The sequence below is a fragment of the Austrofundulus limnaeus genome, unplaced genomic scaffold (genome assembly GCF_001266775.1).
Source record: "Austrofundulus limnaeus strain Quisiro unplaced genomic scaffold, Austrofundulus_limnaeus-1.0 Scaffold10, whole genome shotgun sequence".
NCBI classification, from domain to species: domain Eukaryota; kingdom Metazoa; phylum Chordata; class Actinopteri; order Cyprinodontiformes; family Rivulidae; genus Austrofundulus; species Austrofundulus limnaeus.
The window spans coordinates 4,443,253-4,455,137 of NW_013952412.1; positions in this window are offsets into that span (position 1 = coordinate 4,443,253).

Consider the following 11,885-nt stretch of genomic DNA (forward strand, 5'->3'; position numbering starts at 1 on the left):
GGACAAACAGGTTAGTCACATGCAAAAGAGGGCCATCACCTAACAATAGGCTTGATTAGCTCTATTTAGTCGCATGCAAAAGAGGGCCATCACCTAACAATAGGCTTGTTTAGCTCTATCGTTCATAGAGGGTCATGTGCCCCATCACCTGACTTACTGTTTTGGATGCTTTGGGTGTGGTTATTATTATTTTTGTATATATCTATATATTTATAGTTATTATGAACAAGCCAAGGTTTTTGTGTTGAGTTCAACTTTAATTATTTAATTATTTTCCATGTCCCAAAGCCAGATTCGATAGGCTATGGTGAGAGAGTCATTTCTTCCTTCAGCTGCTGCTACATGACATGACCTATATGCCCTATCCTACAGGTGATGGACCCACACACTTRGAGCCACTATTCATTTAGTTCCATCAACCCCGTTGATGTTGTTCAGGTCTCTGAAAGCCCCATAGATGTTTTCTAAAGAAAGTGTTCCAGGCATGTCCGACTGGAAGAAAACCCCTGGGAAGACCCAGGACTTGCTGGAAAGACTGTCTCTCGGCTGGTCTGGAAGAGGTGGCTGTGGAAAGAGATGCCTGAGCCTCCTTGTCCAAACAGCTGCAGGTAGCGAATGGACAAATGGGTGTTATTTTTTATTTTATTAGAAATAGTTACAAGTATCACGTTTTTTTTTTTCAAAGACAATTAGTCTTTTACAGCTTTCTAACCTTGTGTGGTTCAGCACTGTTTAAAATAGACACAAGTTACCATAGGCAAGTTGACCTTTAATGCTTTATTTATCTCTCTTCTTGAAAGGCTTTCAAGGTTGTCGTTGGCTACAGAAAAATAGACTGTTGGTATCAATGCACTAAATGTATGTTTCCAGGTTCAGACGCACAGTTCATCATTGCGCAGTTGGCCCATTTGTCTCCATTCTCACCTTTGACCTGCAGGCAAATGGTGATAAAAGCACCCTTCATTACATTCGACAATAAAAGCAATAGGCAGTTCTTGAGTCAAGCAGCCTAGTAAACAAACATAAATAAAAGAGAGTGGGAATCAATGAAAGAGGAASCATCGTAAAGCAGCACACAAACCTCAGTGCTGATACAGTCAGGCACTACCACCAGTACGACAAAGAAAACTACAAGACCCAGGAAGAAAATAAGAGCTAAAGTCTGTCTGTGGACATTTATRTATGGCACTGTGGTGTTATCTGACCCATTAATTATTAAGGCATACAGTTTCCAGTACTTACACACTTTGACAATAAAAATGTTTTCTTGCAGGGAAGGCAATTTATGATGTTTAAGTGTCCTTTTACATGGATTATAAGCTTTCTGTGAAAGTAAAAAAATAAAGAAATATGGGTCTGTACACAAAATAAAGCTTTACTCATATTTTCCCCCCACAGTTTTTAAAAGGAGTTTGGAATAATACAGATATTAAAAATAAAAAAGTACTTCTGGCATTTTTATATCAATTTTATGATAATATTGTAAGTATTATAGAAGCATTTGCTTCTGTTTATATCAAGAATCCAGAGGATTGAATTGCTTCTCAAATTTGTGATTTTTTTTAATTCAATATTATTAACATGTGTTTAATTATCATGTCATTATGGCAATTAGCATCAAATTACTGTTAGCACCAAAGGGAGACAGTGACAATAATCCACCAATGAAAAAAAAAAGATTTGCAAATTTTGCTACAGTACAGGAATAAAATATCTTGGTATTCTTTAGATTAAGAGATCCTATTATGGAATTAAATGTATAAGATTTTTTATATTATGGCCATTTTTATAGCATCAAAAAACTGAAAGGAAGTCAGACATAAGGCAGGTTAAAGCTGCTAAAAACTAAAAGTGAAAAAAAACAGACATGGTTATTGAGTATAATGATAAAGACATAATAAAAACCTTGATCAATTTTATATCTGGTATATGACGAACTTTATGACTGTAGAAAGTCCATGTCTTAAGGAGCCTAAAAGAATATTTGCTCTGATGCTTGATGCACAAAAATGATTTTGTTTCACTTTTCTTATGACTAAACCAAGAGGATTTATGCTTATAGTTGTTTGCTGGAGTTGTTTGCATCTGATTTATCTGCAAATTCACATCAGATAAAACAAACGTCCTCAAACTGAGATCATAGTTCTCAATTGGAGAAAGGTGGAAAATTACCTCTAAGTTGTGGGTGAGTGTTTACCTCATATGAGGAAGTAGTAAAAATTAAAATAAATAAATAAATAAACAGTCSTGCACCTACAACTATGATTAGCCTTTTTTCCATAATGGAAATGAACCACTCTAAAATGAGTGATGAYTGCGTGGCATATGTTTTTATTCATGTGACTTACACTAACAGATGTAGTTTTGACATGAAGGTGATAAATTTGTGCCAAGATGCAGCTGGGAGCTTGCACAGTTTTATGAAATTGGATTATTTGTTCTTTAGATAAAAGTATTACACAAATGTACTTACTCATCTGGATACATGTCAAAGAGATTCACTGTAGGATTTTATAGAAATGAAACACTTTGATTGTATTCTGTATTTTTTTTAAATCCTCCTAAAAAAATAACTTTTTTTTYCAGATTCAGCATCTACTTTAAATTCTCCCATTGTGGATCAATCCTGCTTTTGACACATTACTGAATGCCTGGACAATTTCTAGCATAAAAAAATAAATAAATTAAACAATTGAGCTTGACCTTCCTTTTCTATCACTTTCCCTTTCCTCTGCTCCAATCATCCACTCCATAAAGGATTAGCTCAGAGGAAGACCCATTTCCTCCTTGAGGCTGCTAAAATATTAATCAAAACACAGAGGAGTGTGCAGCAGCTCCCAAGATGCATGTCTTCTAATGGTAATACATGAGGAAGGCAGGGAGGGAGGAGTGCTGCCTGTAATAGCCTCACGGAGGGGGAGGAGAGAAGGAGGGTCAGAGGTGACGGGGGAGGAGGGGCTCGCAAGGGACAAAGAATGAGGGAGGGGGCCAGACAGTCAAGAAAAGTGATGGGAGTGAAGCCACATGAGATGTGTGGAGAATCGACGGGCAAAATGAGCAGATATAGAGCACTTCAGAGAGATATTGAAGATCAAAGAAGCCTCATCATCTCTCACAACTCATTTTCTGCATGTACTAAGGTCGAAGATATCTTATGTGAGACTTGAGTGTGAATAATAGATAAACCATACAAATATCCAATTTAGCTTTTCTGTTTTTCTAACCATATTTGGCAGGGTGAAATATTTGTTTGGGTTCATATTGTGTCATCATAAGGGAGATTGTAATAAAACAAATGTTCCTTTCATAAAAAAAGCTATTACTTTCATCCTAAAAGAACAAAGTATGATGCAGGTGGGCTGGAATAAAAGGTGTCTCTCTTGTGGGCCAGATGTGTTACGTCTTTGGAACTAAGGCTCTGCCACTGGAGAAAATCATAGATGAATCCATGTTGATGACAAGGTAATCATGTAACTAAGCTTTCTTGCAGTAAGAAGAGACTAAAGGGATTATTTTGGCTTCTTTTCCACACTTCTAATGTTTCTGCTATTAGATAATTTAAACATACTGAAAGTTGTCATGTTTTATGGGAACATTTGGCAAGCTGGTTAGCTTGATGAAAACTGTGAAATTAAAGCGTACGTGTGATAGGCAGTCTCTCAAAAAATCACTGACAGTTTAAAGTCGACAACTGTTTTGAATGCCTGGTTTGTAAAGAACAACAAGCAATGTTTATGGTAAATGCTAAACTGTATATAGGTCATCTCCAACTAACATGCAAAAAAGATGTGTTGCTCTACCTGGTAATTAGGTAGACATGAAGCCTCCATGCGTGACACACTGGCAGCACGTTGCCATACTCCTTTATTCAACAAAACCCCAGGAGGGATAGCCATTTTGTGAAAGGTGACACAACTCAAGTGACCGCTGTCTACTTGACCATTTCAATAATGAGATGGAACAGAAGCTTCGCTGCATTTAAATGAGGACGTGCGTGACAGCAATGTTGACTAGAATCGAGTTAAGAGTGACATACATCGGCTTCTTAGACAATATTAAATGCAAAACTCTAAACAAAACAAAAGCCTTATGATGGAAGAAAGAAAAGAAAATAGCATACAAACTTTGGCCAACGTATCTGCTTCATTTGTCACACATAAGATGCACAGAAACAGGTTCCAGCTGGTCTATCCCAGTCATGGACCTTTTGTCTCTAGTGTTGCTTTGCTTAATATAAACCAATAAAGCTGGCTAACCTTGTAGACCAAATCAATGCTTATTTAGAATACAATTGATTAACAGTTGTGATCATTGATTATGCCATCCCACTCACGATACCCAAGTGGTTCTGATAAGGGCTTGCCCTGGTGCAGATAGGCCTGTCCACCAAGGCACTGGACACACACACACATACACACTATAGGCGCTTTTGGTACAAATCTCAAGAGATCTGTTACGGTTTCTAGGGGTTGGACACAAGAATGCAGACTGACACAAGGAGCTCCTATAAAAACATAGGATTAATTTTACATACAAAAGATTGAAGTGGCAGCAAAACTAAAAATAAACTTTGACTTTCACAGAAATTGTAGTCATGCCATCTGATCTTCGGCCGTATATTGGACATTTGGTGAAGAAAGGAACTGAGCTGTCAACTGATCACCACCAGTTGGTGAGTTGGATCAGTTGGCTGAAAGGACAGACCAGGTAGATCAAAATTTGTAGCGAGGGTTTGTTGGGAACATCTTGTAGAAGAACACATAAGAAGGATCCTTAACTCCCAGTTCTGACATTCAGCGGCATCCCATCAAAGGTGATAGACAATGAAGAAGGCCTTTGAGCTGAAGAATGAGTCCCATTGGGCCTTGTTGGCTGGTAGGAGTCCAGAGGCAGATGAGGAGTATCGGAGGGCCAAGCTAGCTGCAGCTCTGGCTGTTGTTGAAGTAGGGCTTGGATGTGGGAAGAATTCAGAGAGCCTCGGCTCCAAGAGGTTTCTGCCAAACCATCAGGCACCTGAGATGGGGAAAGTGGCACTTTACCAACATTGTTTGGAGGTGGGATGTTTTTGACCTCAAACGGTGATGTCACCGGGAAGCGGAAAAAAAAAAAAAACTTTGCTGACCCCACAGGAGTTGTTCCATCCATAACCAGGGTTGACGGTGCTGAGGTAGTAAAAAAGCCCCTCTGCAGCAGGTATTAGGAGGTGGATGAGATTTGCCTGTAGTTCCTCAAGACTGAATGTCGCTGGGCTCTCCTGGTTGACATATCTTTGCAACTTTGTGTGGATAAAAATTTAATATTGCATTAAATGGACACCAAATATTATTAAATGGGAAATGTACATTAAACAATTTCTCGCTGAAAGTATAATTTCAACCTCTTCCCAGAGGTCGATAAAATTGTTTGCTAATACGACCCACAAAGAAACACATGCACATGGATACAGATGTACACACACAGAAGCCGGCAAAAACACTATCACTTTTTTGTCTTCAGTGGGCAGTTAATACACTCTCTGCATTGATATAAACTGATAATGTGAACCATGGGAATTAATGATCAATAGAGAGATTGCCCTAAATCTTAACCAATTTACTCTTTTAAGTCAGACTTGATGCACAAATTATACTAAAAAGGTTGTCAAATCAAGAGAAATTATACAGTCTATTATTTATTATCTGATATGAAAACATAAAATGCTTTACTATATCATAAACTATATACTGAATGGTAAAAAAAAACTGCACATTTAGGTTGAAAAAATGACTTACAGAACAGTTTACCTGTTTTTATTTTCCATGATTTTCTTCCTACAAGACATGCTTTTAAACTTGAGTCATTGTTCGTTTTTTTTTTTTTTTTTTTTTTTTTTTTTTTTTTTTTTTTTTAGATTTTAAAAGCTAAAACCAGCTTTTGTCATGCTTTTACAAATGAAGTTCTACATGCGTTTTTTTTTTTTGTTTTTTTTACTGGTTTATTAAACAAGACAGATTTTTATTCAGAGAAAAGTCATCCTCAAGATTATATAAGTTGAGACTTTTAAGACTTTTTACATTTGACATGCAAAAAAAAAAAAAATTCAATACTTTTTTTTCTAAACCTAAATCAATATTCACTCAGTTTTAGGTGTCTTTGATCCATCATACTGTTAACCAAAGACAAAGAAAGGTGTCATTTTAACCTATACAGCAGCTGCTGCTGACCTGTGCTGATGAAGGAACCAGGATGCTGCTCGGGCTGTGTTTTTTTTTTTGGGAATTGTGTATGGTCCCTGTTGTCTTATTGTTCGGTCAGCAGTGTTAGGCTAGCCCCTGTCAGCCAGCCAGTGTTGAGCTCTGCACTTTGCATATGGGGGCTCTTCCGTAATGAGCCTCTATGTATGGGTATCATGTGAGATATCTGAGCTAGCGCTTACTGTTCCGTGGTCAAGGTCAAAACTAGCCCACCCCTTCACTGACTCCCCAACCCTATCCATCACTTGAAAACACAGACCACAGTTAAGCTCACATTCCATCGCCTCTGGTCATCCTCACACCAGTTTGGATGGACAGTTTTATTTTGTGGCGATTCCTATTTGTTATGTCAAATCCTCCAATAACACAAAACATCAGTACAATGTGTAAATGAAAAAAAAAAAAACACTAGCTGAATTTTTGTTAAGCAGAATAAAACAAAGACCACTGGTGTGAAAAGATGTAATGATTTTTAAAAACTTTTCAAGCCCCTTGTTTACAGTGTAAAATAACAGTCTATGTATGCTTTCCATGTTTGTTCAGTGCATACTTCTTTCCCAAAGAGCACTCGCTATCTTGTCAAAAGTGGATACCTTATTTGTGACCATATGAATATGACAAGGGGTTAAGTGCAAAGGACCCTGGAATGTTTCGAACATACACAGTCATACTAAAGCTGAAGTCCCCACAGCAATCAATAAACTGCACCCTGGAAGATCATATATCAAATGCTTGCTGAACTCAGGGGTAGAATAAAAAACCTGTACCTAAAGAATTAACAACCGCTGTACTGCTGTATGCATGTACATAAAGTCACAGTTGAAAAATTTATCCTCTTATCCAGCACAAGAAGAACAGAGTTCATTATGAATGAGAAATAGAAAATAATCCATAGGCAGAACATATGCCGACATATTTTATTCAAATTCCTTTTTTTTTTTTTGTCATTTCATTAACTCTGTGTTTGTTATACAATCTTTAATCAGGACTTTACACAGGCGTCTCACATTTGCATCAAATGCCTTGCCTTTAAAGTAGGCACAGTTTTGGCCTTTTTCAAAAGTTGGTGCAGTTGCAACATAATTTGAAACTGAAGTTGAAATATGTATGAAAAGGATGGATTCATTCAAGTCTGCAAAAAATTGGAATGGCTAAAAATATGTTTAGAACTGGAAGCCCAAAGTTGGTAGAATCTTCTATCATAAGCACAAAAAGGTGTGGAAAAAATTGTATTATAAACACCTTTTTATTTCTCACTTTGTCAGATTTTTAAATACTGTAGGGTCAGTTACTTGGTAGCAGACAGATGCGAAGCTAAATATAAAACTAAATAAAAACTAAATATTCATACTTGATATAACATAAAATTAATTAACTTCCAATCCAGTTTTTCAATAAAACACTCCCTAAATTAATGACACTTAGTCCTAAAAAGGTCTGCTTTATATCCATTATTCATTATCAGATAATGTCAGTTAATAGTAATACTGTAAATGCCTTTCATTTTATACAAGGTGTTTAGTTTTAAACATTTGACTTAACTTCATAATACTTTTGTATGAGAATAAATCTGAATGGGGAGACTGGACAAATAAAAGGTGAAATGAGAAAAGAGAGATGGATTTGCTGTCATTTGTGATCTATGACCAATCGGCTGTCTATGTTCAGATATGCTGTTAATGGCTATTGGCTGAGATTTAAATCCTTTCTTTTTTTTTTCTTTTTGTTTTGTAATCAATAAATTGGCAACCATTTGATTGAATGCTCATCTATTGTGTTAAAATGAGCTTGAACAAGTTTTGTCTCTTTGAGCAATGAGGTTGTTTTCAGTAGAGCTTTAGTGATGATTTTTGTAGGAGTGGTGCACTTTAATCATCCATTTATGAAAACCTGACAAATTAATCTTTAACAAGTGACTACCTGAATGAGAAATATTTAAAAATAAACTTTAAATCTAGTTAATTTCCTAATTGTTCGTGTTTAAGTATAAATTTCCCCAAATTTCCTTATTGATTCAATAATCATTTAAGTAGCTAAAGGAAAATAAACAGCTGTAGTCAGGAATAACACATTTACTTAAATGTGCAAATGTAAATTTGATTTAAAAAATGAAATGGAATTTAAAAAGGGATCCGAAATTTTCCATGACAATGACCAGGCTCCTGCTCTTCAGTCAAACATGATTCATCTGAACTTAATACATGTAAACTTTAAAAATGTGTTTAAAATTATTGGTCTCAGTACTCTGCTTTGTAATGTTGAAAGTTTATAGCTCCATAAATATTTTGTTTCCCCCACAGCTGACATTAGCTGGCCGATTTTTAAGAGATTGAGACGTCTGTCTTGTTATTCTGAACATATTCAAACTTTAGCAGAAACACCTGTTTCCATTTTTGAATGCTTTAACCAAAACTAAAGTGCAATACCTAATATTAACATTGTGTGTTTTAAATAATAACTTGTATTCACATACTTTTACAAAACATCTCTAAGGACATTTATTAAATAAAATTTTATTCCCATTAAGAGATAGCTTAATGAAACTGACCCTTTAATTTGCATTTCTTCATGAAATCATAATATGAAGTAATTCCTCTCCTGAGGAGAAACAAAAGGACAGTGTTTTCAGCTGCTGCAGTTGCTGACAGATGGATGAAACAGCATTGATAGACTGGTGATCAAATTAGTATTTGAACAAAACCATCACAGTTAGTCCACTTCTGAATAGAAAGGAAAAACAACTGCACTCGTGGATACCTTCATAAACAAAGACTGGACACTTTTATGGCTGTACTTGAGCAACAATGCCCTCTATTGGTTTGACACTGCATCTGTTGCCCCAACAGAGGCCATCACATTAAAAGCACACCGGTGTATTTTTCAGCAAACTCAGCAAAAACATCACAGTGAAGTGCAATCACCTCAGACCTCAAAGACTATCCTTATTAGCCTTCTAACTACCACAAAATGCTTTGTTGTTAATTTACTAATGTTATAAATCTATATATTGTTGCCAAGATCAGGGGTTCCTTTTAGGGGTTTTAAAAAAATTAATTTGAAGAATAATGAATGGAACCACAGTAGGTAAGTGGAGTCAGCATGCCTCCAGCATTAAGAGGCTGCAGACACTTAGACAGCCTCTTGAGGTAAGAACATGCATGTGTGCATAAGTTTACAGGATCAGTGGAGGAGTTCTTGACAGGAGTGAACATTGAGCCTTTCGTTTCCCTGTTGTGTTCTCTACTGAACCGGAACAATGGTGTAGACAAACAGAGGCGCCCCGGTGAGTGTGGCAAGCTAAGTGAGTGAGCACAGAGGCTTAATATGACAGCTCGACTGCGCAGTCAGGGTGAAGAAAAAATGTCCTGCACAGTTTGTGTGTGTATGTGGGGGGGCAGGCCTCTTGGCAAGTCAAATTGTGCTACTTAAATAAAATTAAGAGAATTTTAGGCACCTACTTTATATGAGTGCTGAACTGTGAGTGATGAGCATGATGTGTCGAACCATTTCTACAGTGGCAAGATAAGGTATAGAAGCAAGGTCAAGTTTACAAAGAAGTCGGTTTGCATAAAGTTTGACAACAAATCAGCTGGACTTGTTGGTTTGAGATGCTTTACTTCCCGTGCTGTGAGGTTKTTTTTTTTTTTTTWCTTAAAACTGGAGTTCCAAGCTGCATGGCATTGCAAATGAACTTCAGATTAGAAATYGAACTGTGCAGAGGACAAAATAAATCCCTTTAAATAAATTTACAACTTGTGTTTTTTGTTTTTTCTTCCCATTTTCACAGATGACATAAATCTGTTCTGTCATGTTCAAAATGATGGAAATCCAATTCATCATGGCAACAGACAACTAATCCTTGGTCTATAACAGGGATGTCAAACTCTTTTTCACTTAAGGCTATATGAGCATTGTGATGTTGTCCTTAAAAGGGCCAGTTTTTCACATTGACATTTCATGTTTAACTTTGACTAAAAACAAAAGCTTCAAGTTCCTCGCCTCACTGCTTCAGCTGAACACCGCTAACAAACAATGAGCGCTATGTGGTATTTCATGCGTGGAAACAGCATTTTAACACATCCTCTTATATATCACTGAAAAGTGCACACTCACACAAAAAAAATTAAAACTAATAAAAGTAAGAGAGTTTTTTTCTCATTGTTGAGTTGTGGTRAGTAGATAAGGTTAGGAATTTTCAACTTTCCCACTTTCCAACATGGGAATACCCTCTGGAGGGGCCTTCAAATTCTCACTTCCCATATGTAGCCAAGGAAATGCAGCAAAATAGACATTTTATCCTGCAAATTTTGCCATCTACTTTTGAACCCTGTGCACCTTCACCTGGAGGAGGGATTCCATTACATTTCCAGTAAAATAATTAACATGAATTCATGAGATGTAGTTTGTGGCCAATGCTGGTTTTATAGCAGCATACGTTTATTTTAAGACATCTTTGAAGTGGTCATGAGCCACGTAAAATGCATTAGAGCGCCACAGTTGGCTCACAGGCCTCGAGTTTGACACATTTGGTCTTTGTGAATCTTGGATTTATGTGTAAACACTGGGAGATGAAAACTTAAGAATTATCTACAAAGTAAGAAAACAACAAAGATAAGTTTCTCCAAATTTATGCACATGTAAGCCTGTTTACAGGAGATGGGTGGAAATGTTGGAACATAATGTCTGGTGTAATTTTAATGAAACTTTAACATCACTAATGATATTCATAGCCAGATGTAGAGATGATGTCAAAATCATTCTTTCACACTTGTTATTTTATTTTTGTTTTGATAATTTGATCTTCACTTGATCTCCACATTGAAAGCACATCTCAAGTCAACACCTGCTGCACAACTTCAGTGGTACTTCAAATCCACCAGACCGGCTTACTCAAATTAGAAAACAGATTTTACCCAGCCCTTATTTTTGTTTTGACACCAGACCCATGCTGAACATTATTTCACTCTGACAAATCACCTCTCTCTGATCTGTAACAAGATCATTGACATTTGCATATGAGCTGCAAAGAAGAGGTCATCAAGGCAAAGCAAGACTAGAGTGATATGCATGCTCAAAGTTTTGCTATGATACAAAACATTTGTGAAAAATAGATTTGGAGTTGTTGTTATTCCAAATGGTTTTACAGAGATTAAAAAATATATCTCTGGAAATAATTTTACCATCAGGTTAAAAGAAACACTGCTGAAAACATTCATAAATAATTTGGTTCCACTTCATTTTCAAATTCTGTGGAGCAAATTATTAGAGGTAACCTTCAAAGCAATCTAAAAGCCTTGAGCAGAAAGTCATGCAAAGCAACCAAAAGTCGTTATGAAACATACCTGAGCAAAGCTAATAGCCTGAGTTGCATTCCCAGTTTTATTTCAATTAAACTGCTCTCTTTGATTCAGAGGCATCCAGATCTAGTGTCTTTGATCTCTTAACCCGGGGACAGACAGAAAAAGTGTCCTAAATAGGTGTAAAAAAGGGGTAATTTCACAATTGTGTACATTTTTATGCTGAGCCTATCGGTGGCACATGCTTAACTGAAAGACCCCATGCCTGGTTTAGGCAAAACAATTATTCACCATGAGGAAAATAAAGAAAGACCCCATAACTACTACAATCCCACCACACATACATGCCCCCCCC